This window comes from Quercus lobata, chromosome 8 (genome assembly GCF_001633185.2).
Source record: "Quercus lobata isolate SW786 chromosome 8, ValleyOak3.0 Primary Assembly, whole genome shotgun sequence".
NCBI classification, from domain to species: Eukaryota; Viridiplantae; Streptophyta; class Magnoliopsida; order Fagales; family Fagaceae; genus Quercus; species Quercus lobata.
In genome coordinates, this window is record NC_044911.1 from 31,804,747 (window position 1) to 31,819,390 (window position 14,644).

Here is a 14,644-nt window from a genome sequence, read left to right on the forward strand (position 1 = left end):
TCATTGCTTGCCACCCTCAATTTGGTGATCCATAGTTGGATTTAAATTCAATTGAAAAAATTTATATATCTTTAATGCAAGACTAAATGGTCAGATCTTAAATTAAATATAGGCCGTCAAAAATGGTTAAATTGGTTAAAGTTTGGTCAAACTTAGTTAAACATGGTCAGGCTTCATTTTTTATTCTAAAATAATTCTTGGATTTGACATAATTTGAGTAGGTTTAGCCCAGTGGAGGTTTTTGAGTGGGTGGCATTTGGGGTGGAACTAGCTAGGGTTTTTTCTTGGTTTTCTTGCATTGAGAAAACTTAATTTATGGTAGGGTAAAATGGGGTCATAACACTCCTTTTTTGGAATTTTTTTCCAATTCCATTTGGGTACTTTTCTGCTTTTTTTGTTTGGTTTTGTATGACTATTGTTGCTATCACTTTCTATTGTGATTCAGCACACCTAAACAATCCATTAAATGAGTCAACAGTTTTGTATGTTGGCATTTTTCGGGAGATAGATGTTGAGAACTAAATGCTCTAAATTGTGTGAAAACACAAGAATTGTTCAAACCCTAAGATAAAATTACGAGTCGTCAGATTTTACTCTAACTTATACTAAGTGCGGAAAAGAGTAAAAGCAAGTGGATGAACAAATAAGCTACTCTAAGCCATAAACAATATAACACAGTAGTAAAATGAAAACTAAAAGAGTAGGGAAGAATGATGAAAATACAAGATAACATGCCGATGTGTTATCGAAGAACTCGACGAAAAACCTCTCTGCCGCCCTCTAAGCGGTAATTGATCCACTAAACAATCAGTTGGGATATATGGGTTAGCAAGAGACCCTTTAAGCCTAATCTACCCGATGTACCTAAGCCCTCCAAGCTCCTACTCCAACAAGGCTACTCGGAACCGTGTCTTGTCTGGCTCTCCGGATCCTGCAACAAGCACTATGTTGCATCTGTCATCCTTGGCTTCTTCCAATGCTTCCCAGTAGCACCAAATTCTCATTTGACACTTAGACAGGGTGTGGTAAGTGTTTGGGCTATCAACCTTTCAATGATATGGAAATGGAGAGGTAGGAGTTGAGGAAATCCACAAGCAAATGTGTAGAGATATATGGGTATAGCAATCTCTAACTCTCAAGGTTTTTGGCTAGGGTTTTCTCTCAGAAGCACTCCTCAACAATTGTGGGTAATGTGGGTATATATAGTGTGGGTACAGAAAGTGTGTATCAGATAGTACAAACTGGCAGAATAGAATGTTTCGCGGGTGTCTCGCGGGAAGGCTTTTACCTGCAAGATACTTGCGAAACACAGCTGTCTTCATGTATCCTGACTCTTCGCATTCCAATCATGTGTAGGGTACATGCATCATTTCGTAGGATGCTTAGTTGCAAGCTACCCGTGAAAAGCCTTTTGTCTTCAATAACTTGAGTCTTCATTCTCTCTTACTCTCTATCACACAACCCTTACAAATAAATCCCACAATAAATATAGGGTAAAACAGATTGAATGAAATTACAATCAAATTTGGCACGGAATAAAACCAACAAAAACACATAGTTGTAAATTATAATTTTACAATCTCCCCCTTTGGCTATTCTGTGACAAAACTCCTAAAACAGACTCTAGACTTAAACGTAAGTTTGGGAACAGTGGCAAAACTCACTCACACCTAATCTAGAATGCTGTAAAGTACTTGCACGTATATACCTATAACCTGAAACACTCTCACACAAACAAAACTTTCAATGACAAGTTGAATACAAGCTACGTACATGAGCAGGTAAAGTGCGATCAAGTTTGTAAATACTACATAACATGTGAACATAGCTTAATCAAACAAGTTCAGTCATTAAAGAATGACCACAATGAACATTTATCAAGTAAAATGCTCATCTGGACATGCAATACAATGAAGACCAACCACAATGATCAATTGCATGTCCAACACACAACCAATGCAAAAGATACGAAGTATTTACATCTAGGAACAAGATCCTACTAGGGTACAAGTGTGAAGTACTTAAGACATAATAGCAATATCTTAAAAGTAAAAAAAAAATGCTACAAAGCTTTGAGATAAACTCAAACATACTGAATATAAACTGAAATTAGAACATAACTTTAAGCTTAAACAGTAATAACAATAAACTAGCAGTTATAAAAAGCTAAAATAAACAAATGTAAACCATCTGAATGAACCAATGTTTCTAAGCCCTAAGCTATGCTTCCCCTAACTGTGAAAGCTCCCCCTCAAAATTTTCTCCCCCTTTTTAACCGAAATGGCCAAAGGGCTAGAACTGGTCAGACTCTAAATCTGAACCCTGGTCGACGAACAAATCATTGATCTGAGAGGATAAGGCAGTGATTTGACCCTGGACATACGCAAACTGGATCGCTATGTGTTGCACATGGGAGTTTAGCATAGTGTACATCTACTCTACTCTAGCTAGAAGGCGATCAAGTCTGTTTGGTCCTCATGTTGGTGCTGAGGATGATGGCTAAGCTAAAGGCTCTAGATCAGTGGTGAATCTATCTATCTCATCCTCTGTGTCACCTCCCTCCTCCTTAACATGAGCCCATGGTATCGTATGCACACCTGTTTTGGAGCCTTTGATATGAGCTGTGCTCCTAGTCACTGTGTGTGCACCAATAAGATAGTCCCTTTAAACCACTGTGAGGCCACTAGGAATTTTGAGGCTTGTTTATGCAATGTGGCCCATAATAAGTGAGGGGAATGGCATGACTGTTCTGGAAGTTTGCTTGTCAATGCTCTTCTTCAAAATGTGGAAAATGTGTCCAAAAATATCTATCTCTTTGTGGGTAAAGAGATCATATAGGAAGAATGTCCTTGGAGCAGACAATGTGGTAAGGTTGGTGATCGGATATAGGTTGTGGATCATTACATGAGAAAGTGTCCTCATCTTCGGAGTGAATGGTATTGTGTTCATGGATGATTTCTTCGATGTACCACCAAGTATCCTTATCATCTCCTCAGTAGAACCCAATCTATCCTCATATTGCACTGTAATTGGCTGTGAGGGAGGATGAACTTCTAGGAAATCCTAAATACTTTCCCTAGTAATGACAAACTCTTTGTGTCTCACCCAACAGTTTATGTGATTTTCTTCTACACTAGCATTGGAGAAGAACTCTTTGATGATCTCCGAGTACACAACTCCACCAGGGTTCAAGAGCTTTGTCCATGTCCTATCCTTGAACACTTCAGGTATGAAAGTGTCCTCAAGTGATTCCATTTGTACGATCCTTTCCATGATGATCATTTTATCCTTATAGCAGTCATTATACTTCGTATCAGCCTCAGCAGACCTAAAGTTATTAGAATCAGTGTGTGCATGTTTGGAGGATGATCTCTTAGGAGCTACATGCTTAGTACGAGACATATGCACAAAGGAACACAGAGCAGAAAAGAAACAAGTGCAAAAACACAAAAACAGAACACAAAAACATGATTAGATACATGTTAGTTCAAAAAAATGGTAAAACAACCTAAAACAGAGCATAACCAACTCAAAACAGAGCAAATGAACTTAAAACATCATGCTATAGATGTTAAAACATGTAAACAAAAGCACAATGCATGAATTAAGTGATTGTGCATGCGTGTGTCTGGGCTGTGCATGCGCTGATGCATATGTGTGCAGCATGTGATGCATGGGGTGTGCCTAGAGGATGCCTAGTGTGTGCATGGCATGGCATTGAGGCACAAATAGGGAAAATGTGTAAAAACACATACCCTTTGACCAAAACATGTTACACATGTTCAATCAAGAGTAAACCCAAACATTGAAACTCAGTTTAGTCCAATTCAACACAAGAGTGTCACTAGGACATTCTGTCAAACACCTAACATGCAACAATGCACTATAACTATGAACAATGTATGAACATGGTGAAAACTGCCTCAATACATGCTTAATTTGCCACATGGGGCCAACACAGATACAAACACAGCAAATGGGACTCAACCCAATCAAAGATTTTGGAAAATTTTACAAAATTAAGAGTTTCAACCCATTTTCAAAAAAATCCCCAAAGTTTAGAACCCTAACTTAAATTTCTGCATAATCTCAGATAAACATGAAGAAAATGTTTTAGAAGACATAACTTGAAGTTGGAAATGTAGAAAATAAATTTGAGAGTGATGGGGTTTGAGTGAAAAGTGGTTTGGGTTGAGGGGGTTTTGAGAAAGTCTAAGCGAGGGAAAAGAGAGTGTTTTGAAAACCTGTCACATCTACCTTATAAAACTGAAAACAAGCGTTTTTTACAGGTTAGGCAGTAGTGAGACAGTTGCAATATAGTCGCGAGAATGGCCACTGAAGCTCAAAAGCTTTCGCAAGATGCTGTTAGTCGCGAATAAGTCGCGAGATAGTTGTGATAGCCTCTGTATGGATTGGAAAAATTTTCAGGTTTTGCCTAAAAACATTTCACAAGAAGTGGTTAGTCACGAGATACTCGCGAGACAGTAGCGAGACTCTCTGTATGAATTGACAAAAAAATTTATTTCCCTTAATCAGCTTTCGCGGGAAGCTCTAAGTCGCAAGCTTCTCGCAAAACTGACTCTAAACCAATTTTTGGAGAAAAACACAAAAATGCATTTTGATTAAAAAAAAAAAAAAAATACGAAAGTAAAAAAATCACTTTCAAAAACATATAAAACACTCGAAAATCTTTTTGGGTTCAATTAACAAGTATTTTAGCATGCACATCACATTTGAACAAGTACAATCACACAAAAGATATAATCATTAATTGAACAAAGTCTTATGTGTTGTGGGTGAGTATGAAATGTGGAATAGTCCATAGACTAGAGTGAAGCTTCAATGATCAATTCAATCAAGACATACACAACTAGTACAAAATCAAGTGGTTTATCTCAGTTATAGAAATGAACATGTATGACTTTCCACAAGAGAATGATTACAAAACTTAGAAGCTTTTCATTTGGCTTTTGCATAAATCATAACAATTGATCCTTTTTTTTTTTGGATAACACATCTCTTTTTGAGATCGGTGCTTGAAATTTTTGATATTTCAACATTGAGAGTTAGCCTTTGGCTTTTTAAGCACCATACATTTCAATACAAAAGTCACTTTCCCTTTTTCCTAGTCAAATACTAGTATATGCGACAGGCTTTTGCAGCTCATAATCTCCTTATCATTGTGAGATTTACATTTGGTAAGCTCTGATAGCAAAAATATAAAAATAAAGGTGTGAAGATATATAGGCATAAGTCTATGCAAGTATCAAGACCATCAAGACTATTGATCAATCATTCATGACAAGCTTGAAGATCTATTTACAACAATCACCCATAGATCAGACAAAATAAGCTAAACTCGTAAATGCACTACGCCATAAGTACGAAGGTACTAGGCCAAATTCACATGTGATATACACAAAACAAGTGATCAAACTTTTTGAAGATTTTTCAATTTTTATAGTTTTTGAATTTTTTTAACACACTAAAAAACAAGACAAGTAAAGTAAGATTTATAAAATAAAATAAAAAAAGTACAAAACATAACTTGAAAAGGAAACATGCTTAAAACTAGAAAACAAGGCATGAAATGATGCATGAACCTATGATCCTAAACATTGGAAGAATTGATGCATGGGCATAGGAGAAATCTTGAATGAGTACCTTTCTTCACCCACACGTCACATGCATTTGGGGTGATATCCCTATAGGATTGGGTATGAGTGTTGTGACCTTCAAACCTTCTGTTGAAGTTTGCCAAACAGGTGGTGAATGCATCAATCATCTTCATCACCTCCATCACTCAGGAATTACCATCTCGACCTCTTGATTGCTCAACAGCCCAATTCCTTTTGTCATCTTTTGGTCCTCTTGACCTTTGATCCCTAGATTCAATGCTCTCAGCTTATGACAATTAGGTCTGGTGTGCCCTTGAAGTCCACAATGATGACAGACATGGTTCGTTCTTGGACCTCTTTGTGATCTTGGAAGAGATTTCCCTTTGGCTTCAGGTCTGACCACTAATTGGCTGTGGGGCTTATTCAACACCCTTTGGTCAGCCACATTCTTTTTCTTCTCCTCCTTCACTTTCTCAACAGTAGGGGTAACCACTATCAGCTCCTTGGCTTTCACAAACTTCACTTCCTTGGAGACATTGACAGCTAAATTGCTTTCTCCAGTATATCCTAATTTGGTTTTATCGGAGAAAGGTTTTTGATGAGAAAGAACTTCATCAAGCTTCTTGGAGGACACTCGCTTTACTTTGGCATTGGCTTGAACCACCTCAAGCTCAAGAAATTTTATCTTTGACTAGGCTTTGGTCAGCTCTCCATTCAACGTCTCCATTTCACATTTGGTTTCCTTGTATCGCATTAGGAGACTTCTATAGTCCTCCTCTACCTTCTTCATCTTTTTTACGGCTACCTTAGCCACCTTTGTATACTCTCCCAACTTCTCAAGGAGTGAGTTGTAATTCTCTTGAAGATCGGTTGTACTTTCATTTTCTTCAGCATTTGATTCTTCTACAACTCCCATTGATACTTCATCACTATACTCTCCAAGCTCTTCAATAAGCTTACTCAAATCATCCATCGATTCAACATGAGCAATAGTCATAAAAGTGAAGTAATTCCCTTCTCCATCACAGCTTTCCTTCAAATCAGAGTTGGAAGAATCTGAGTGACTGAGAGTGGTGGCATACACCTTGCCCTTCGTTCTCAAATAATTAGGACATTCCTTTTTGAAATGACCATGTCCATTACATTCAAAACAAGTGACTCCTTGAGTGGAATGGGACTCCTTCCCTTCTCTCTTTTTGAAGTCCTTTTTATCTTTTCCAAAACTTGGGAACTTCCCTTTTTCAGCAAATCTTCCACTGTTCTTGAACTTCAGGAATTTTCGGAAATTCTTTGCTAGATAAGCAACTTCTTTCTCAACACCATCCTCATCCGAAGCATCATGAGCTTCTGCCCTTTCATTAATAGTCTTAACTGCAAGGGATTTACTCTTCCTTTATGAAGGCAATGATAACTCATAAGTTTGAAGGGAGCCAATTAGTTCTTGGACTTTGATATCTTCAAGATCCTTGCTCTCCTCAATTGTTGTGACCTTTGCACGGAAGCTCTCCGGCAACGAACGAATAATTTTCCTAACTATTTTCGAGTCCTCAATTTTCTCCTCCAAGTTGAACTTGCCGATGACCACTTCATTCAGCTTGCTATAGAAAGAGTCAAAGGAATTGTCCTCACTCATTTTCAGCTCCTCAAACCGAGTGGTCAACATCTATATCTTGGTGTCTTTCACCTTCTTTGTTCCTTCATAAGTGGTCTCCAATATCTCCCATGCCTCCTTGGCAACAGTGATGTGAGATATCCTGTGGAACTCATCTGGAGATACATCACAAAAAATAGCATTTAGTGCTTTACTATTTGCATTAGACGCCATGAGAGCTGCCTTATCCCATGTGGATTTAGTAGCCTCTGGCCTAGTCCATCCAATATCAACGACATCCCAAAAAATTTCATCTATTGAACATAAAAATGCCCTCATTCGGACTTTCCAAAAGGCATAATTGCTACCATCAAAATATGGTGGCGCATTTAAAGATTGAGACCAGTCCATCTCAAAGAGGGGTCAAGGATCGCATTAAGGTATTTAAACCACAATGAGTGCACCTGCTCTGATACCAATTGAATGCTCTAAATTGTGTGAAAACACAAGAGCTGTTCAGACCCTAAGATAAATTACGGCTTGACAAATTTTACTCTAACTTATACTAAGTGCAGAAAAGAGTAAAAGTGAGCGGATGAACAAATAAGTTACTCTAAGCCATAAACAATATAACACAGTAGTAAAATGAAAACTAAAAGAGTAGGGAAGAAGGATGCAAACACAAGATAACACATTGATGTGCTATCGAAAAGGAAACCGAAGAACTCTGCAAAAAACCTCTCCGCCACCCTCCAAGCGGTATTCGATCCACTAGACAATCAATTCGGATACATGGGTTAGTAAGAGACCCTCCAAGCCTAATCTACCCGATGTACCTAAGCCCTCCAAGCTCCTACTCCAACAAGGCTACTCGGAACCATGTTTTGTTTAGCTCTCTAGATCCTGCAACAAGTGCATCTACCATCCTTGGCTTCTTCCAATGCTTCCCAGCAACACCAAATTCTTACTTGACACTTAGACAGGGTGTGGTAAGTGTTTGGGCTATCAACCTCTCAATGATATGGAAATGGAGAGGTAGGAGTTGAGGAAATCCACAAGCAAATGTGTAGAGATATATGGGTATAGCAATCTCTAACTCTCAAGGTTTTTGGCTAGGGTTTTCTCTCAGAAGCACTCCTTAACAATTGTGGGTAATGTGGGTATATATAGTGTGGGTATAGAAAGTGTGTATTAGATAGTACAAATTAGCAGAACAGAATGTTTCGCTGGTGTCTTGCGGGAAGGCCTTACCCACAAGATACTCGCGAAACACAACTGTCTCCATTTGTCCTGACTCTTCGCATTCTAGTCATGTGCAGGGCATATGCATCATTTCGTGGGATGCTTAGTTGCGAGCTACCCGCGAAAATCCTTTTGTCTTCAATAGTTTGAGTCTTCACACACTCTCTCTCTATCACATAACCCTTACAAATAAATCCCACAATAAATATAGGGCACAATAGATTGAATGAAATTACAATCAAATTTGGTACGGAATAAAACCAACAAAAACACATAGTTGTAAATTACAACTTTACAAGAACAAAGTCAAAAAATATAGGCAAAATTAACACGACAACATTGAATTAATCCTAAAATTGAGGATATAAAAAATATGTTGAATATGTTAGTATTTTATGTGAGTCAAATGAGGGTATGTATGTTGAAACAACTAAAGATTAAATTGATAGAATTAGTTTTGTGGCAACTAAAACAAAATTAATTTTCAAAATTAAGGTCGATAAAGTAGTTTTTGCAAACAACAAATGGAACAAAGGGAGGGTGGTGAAAATTTTCTTTGTGAAACAGAATTCTGTAATGAAGCAAGAACAAAACAGAGATTGACAGTATAACAAAGAGAGAGAGAGAGAGAGAGAGAGATGAATGAATAGAAAAATTGTATTTCTTGCTTATTTATAGTACAAAGCTTATGAGAATAACTAAATAACTTTAGGTTCCACATTATGCGGATTAGCTCCTTGAAACCAGGGAGAAGAAACTGTTTACTCAACTGATTTTCGTACCATCTTCAACTGCTCTTCAAAGACATACACAAGACATATTTTAGGTAGAGTTATACACAATCAAATGCATAAGTGAAAACGAGCATTTTGGATTAGATGCCTTTAGTAGGACGGTGCGTTTCATTAGATTAGAAACCGCCTTCAAATCCCAACGGTAACTTTTGACTTCTTCTTCCTCCTCGGGCTATTCTTCAACGCAAATGAAGCTTCATTTGCAACATCCCCCCTTAAAGGACAGGAGGAAGAATCCACCAGGTGTTTATGTCGTTGATGAAGGAAAGAAGGAGTATGCAAGGGTTTAGTGAAGATGTTTGCAAAATTATCTTCTCCAAAAACAAAACGAACACATAAATCTCTGCGCAAAACTTTCTCATGAACATAATAAAAATCGACTTCCATATGCTTTGTGTGAGAGTAAAAAATAGGATTAGCAGATAACGCAATAGCAAAGATGTTGTCTCACCAAAGGACAGGCACATGAGGAAGAAAATTCGCAATTCCTTGAACAAAATTCGAAGCCAAGAGATCTCTGCAACTGTGGTGGCTAAAGCCCGATATTTGGCCTCTATGGAAGAACGAGATAAAGTACTCTACTTTTTAGCGGACCATGAAATAGGAGAGGGACCAAGAAATAAGAAGACTAGTGGTTGAGCAATAGTTAGTGGGATCACTAGCCCAGTCCACATCTGAAAATGTTGTGAGAGTCATTGGACTAGGTGTAAAAGAAATGCCATGATGCAAGATTCCTTGAATATATCAGAGAACACGTTTTGCAGCTTTTAAGTGAGTAGAAGTGGGTCTACTCATAAATTTGCAAAGCTGGTGAAAACTAAAGGCAAGATCATGACATGCAAAAGTCAAGTACTAAAAAGCACCCACCATACTTCTATTCTCAGTGGGATCAAAGAGAGAAACACCATTATGAGGAAGTAATTTGGTGGATGGACAGCTTGGAATCTTAGTAGGCTTCGAATTCTCCATATGAAATCTATAAAGGATATCAAAAGCATACTTGGACTGAGTGAGAGTAATGCCAAATTTAGAGTGAGAAATCTGTATGCCCAAGAAAAAATTGAGTGGTCTGAGATCCTTAAGTCCAAAAAAAGTATTAAAGGCTGCAATAAGCTGAGCAATATAAGCAGAATTGTTCCTAGTTATAATGATATCATCTACATACAGTAGCAGATAGATGATGGTGCTTGTAGAATGAAAAATGAAAAAGGAATTATCAACCATAGAAGCAGTGAATCCAATATGGAGAAGATGAAATGTGAATCTCTCAAACCAGGCCCGAGGGTCTTGTTTGAGACCATACAAGGACTTATGTAGTTTACACATATAGCTTGGATGAGTAAGGTCCACATACCCAAGAGGTTGTTGCATATACACCTCTTCCTTGAGAAATCCATGCAAGAAAGAATTAGACACATCTAGCTATCGTAAAGGCCATTTGCAACTAACAACAATTGCCAAAACAAGCCTTATAGTAGCAGGCTTGATCATTGGATTGAAAGTTTTAGAATAGTCTATGCTTGCCTGTTGATGTAAACCTTTTGCTACAAGCCTTGCCTTGTAATGAGCAATTGAGCCATCACTGTTGAATTTAAGCTTAAAGACTCACTTGCATCCAACCAAGTTTGCATGAGGAGGAGCATGAACTAAATTCCAAGTGTGTGTTTTTGTGTGTGTGTGTGTGTGTGTGTGTGTGTGTAAGGCCTGAAACTTAGCATCTATTGCCTCACACCATTTGGGGTATTTAGATGCAATTTTGAAGGATGGGGGTTCTGTGTAGGTGTAGTCCAAAATGGTTTTATATCATAATTTGGTGTTAGGCTTAGTAATGCCACTCTTGGATCTAGTTTGCATAGGATGCAGATTACTAAAAGTGGTAGTGAAAACTTCAAGCATGATAGGAGGAGTAGATGAAATAGCAGAGGGAGAAACTGTAGGTAATGTAGCAATAGTGACAAGGACAATATCTATAGGAGTACGAAATGGAGCAGAGTGAGGGAGAGATGGGGTAGCAAGCATAGGAGGAGTGGATTGTGTGCTAGGCAGTGAAGGAGTGGATGGTGTGGCAGTCACAGAAGGAATAGATTATGGTATATAAGGACCCAATAAAGAAAGTTGATTTGAAGAGTGAAGATAAAGGAGATTTGATAACCAAAGTGAATTTAATATAGTTGAAGTTGGAGAAGATGAAGAAGTAAAAGAAGTAGAAAGAGTAGTGAAGGGAAATTTGGACTCATTAAACAACACATGCCTAGAGGTGTAAAGATGCTGAGATTGAACATAAAGACAGAGATACCCTTTAGAATTAGAGGAATATCCTAAGAATAGACACTCCTTGGTTCTAGGCTAAAGCTTATGAGTAGTGTAAGGTCTGAGATGTGAATAACATGCATAGTCAAAGACTTTTAACCATGATAGATTAGGATGAGAGGAATAGAGCTTGTACTGGGGGAAACAAAGCTCAAAACAGAAGTGGGAAGTAAGTTTATTAGTGAAATTGCTGTAAGAACAGCATATGACCAGTAAGTAGTGGATATAAAGGCTTGAGATAATAGAGTTATTGTGGTTTCAATGAGGTGCCTATGTTTCCTCTCAACCAAACCATTTTGCTGTGGGGTGTAAGGACAAGAGATTTGATGAATAATGCAATGTTGCAGAAGATAGGATTTAAAGGTAGATGAAGTATATTCACCACCTCCATCAAATCTGAATGTTTTGATTTTGGAGGAGAATTGAGTTTCAATCATGGCTTTAAAAAGAACAAACTTGGAAAAGACTTTAGATTTAGACTTAAGCTGGTAAATCCAAGTAAATCTTATAAAAGTGATCAACAAACAAAACATAATATCTAAAATCATTTACTGATTGCATAGGGGCAAGACCCCACACATCAGAGTGTATAAGTTCAGAAGAAGAAGATGTAATAAACTAAGATTTTCGAAAAGGAAGATTATGCATTTTACCATACAAACAATGTGTACAAGAATGATTCAAATTAGTATACTTATTCAATATAGACTTGAAATTAGGAAAAAGAAGTTTGAGAACTTGATCGTGAGGATGACCAGGCCTCATATGCGAAAGTGTTTTATTGAAAACAGTGGACTTAGTAGCATTGTTACAGACTTTAGAAGACAAAGTGAGTTGAGAAGCTTTGTGAAGACAGATGGGATAAACTTCATCTTCACTCTTGCCTCAGTAGAGTACTTTCCCCTTGCTCAAAGCCTGAATTGAAAGGATATTTTCATTAAAATAACACCAACATTTGTTATCATGACAGATTTTATTGACAGAAGCAAGATTTGAGGAAATGGAAGGAACTCTAAGCACATCATTTAGATGAATGGTTGAATAGGAAGAAGGAATGAGAGTGTTATCTATATGAGTGATAGGTTTTGCCCATCGCCAAGAGTGAGGTGGTCTTGACCATTGTAAGGCATGGGAAAGATGAGTTGATTCAGGCTTGAAGTAACATGATCTGTGGCTGCACTATCAACGAGCCAAGGTTGCTCTTATGCAAGACAAGCATTGGATGCAATAGTCATTGTTACAATTTTGGTAGGTGGATGCTTGCCTTGATAGGCATAATCCATTCTATGACAGCAATCTATTGCTAAATGTCCAAGCTTGCCACATATCTGATAAGTTGGCCTCTCTGATCTTGGACTAGCAACAAGTAGAATTGGACTGGTTTTGTTGGAAGTGAGTGAATTGATTATACTAAGGTAGTTGATTACTCGGACCTCTACCTCCTCTTCCACCTCTACTGTTATAGTTCCCTCTGCCCCTTCCTTTATTGTGTTGATTGTAACTATTTCCATTAGGTTTTGAGGTAGCAGTGCAAAAATAGGATCTTTGACATCCAAGCTTTCATTTAGAGACTCCTCTTCTGCATTTAGCATAGTTAAGAGTTCATCAAAGCTTAATTGAGTACTTTTGGTCCTTATACCAAACCTGAAAGCATTGTACTCTTGAGGAAGGCCCTTAATTGTAATATGTATTAGCTTTTCATCATCAATGATCATACCAACTGATAGTAGTTTATCTCTCACTACTTTGATCTTCGGTAGATAAAGATTTATAGTATCTACTCCCTTCTTGAGATTATGCAGTTCACCTTTAAGGTTCATCATGTGAGATCTAGAGATGGAGGAGAACCTGTTTTCCAAGATTTTCTAGACCTTTATAGTAGAAGTGCAGCCAACTATGAGTGCTAAGATGGAAGGAGGTAGAGTAGAGCTTATGAATGTAAGCAAAGCTTTCTCCTTTGATCTCCAGAGTAAGTAATTTGGATTCAAGATTGAGGTGGATTCTACAAAAATATCCTTAAGGAATTTATCAGGGATCAATTGTGGCTCTTCTAGTAATTCAAACATTCTAAAACCATTGAAATTTGATGTTTCCACACAATATAATTTGTGTTGTCTAGTTTGACTATCATCATATTCACCATGTTAGACAAAAGCAAAAGTGGTTGATTCATCACATTTATTGAGGAATTCGAAGATGTAGAAGAAGAATTTAAAGAAACCATTGTTGAGCTTGATGCTGCCATTGATGAATTCTGAGCAGGGATCGTGGGCTCTGATACCATGAAAACTTTCTTTATGAAACAAAATTCTGTATTGAAGTAAGAACAAAACAAATATTGACTCTAAGTATAACACACACACACACACACACACACACACACAGAGAGAGAGAGAGAGAGAGAGAGAGAGAGAGAAATTGTATTTCTTGCTCATTTACAATTTGAAGCTAATCTCACTATTTATATTACAAAGCTTATGAGAATAACTGAATAACTTTAGGTTCCACATTATACGGATCAACTCCGTAAAACCAAAGAGAAGAAATTGTTTACTCAACTGATTTTCGTGCCATCTTGAACTGCTCTTTAAATGCACACACACGACACCATTTAGGTAGAGTTATACACAATCAAATGCATAAGTGAAAACAGGGCGCTTTGCATTAGATACCTTTAGTAGAACGATGCGTTTCATCAGATTAGAAATCACCTTCAAATCTCAACAGTAACTTCTGACTTCTTCTTCCTCGAGCTACTCTTCAACCCAAATGAAGCTTCATCTTCAACAAGTGGGAATTAGCTAAGTTTATTGATAACAAAAAGCATATATGTCTTGAAGATGAAGATAATGCTAAATGGCAAATTAACGAAGGAAATTTTTGCTAGTCAAATTAAAGTATATATGATTATAACACCAAGTCAAAGGCAAACTAAACTTTATTGGTAATCATAAATAATAATTTTCTTTTTTCTATAATCCTTCCATGGGGTGGGGTTGAGATGGAGGGGCAATCATATTAAATACATGGGTGCTTCGATAGATTTAAACTCTTGAACCTTAATATCTCTCACGCATTAAGGAATATTA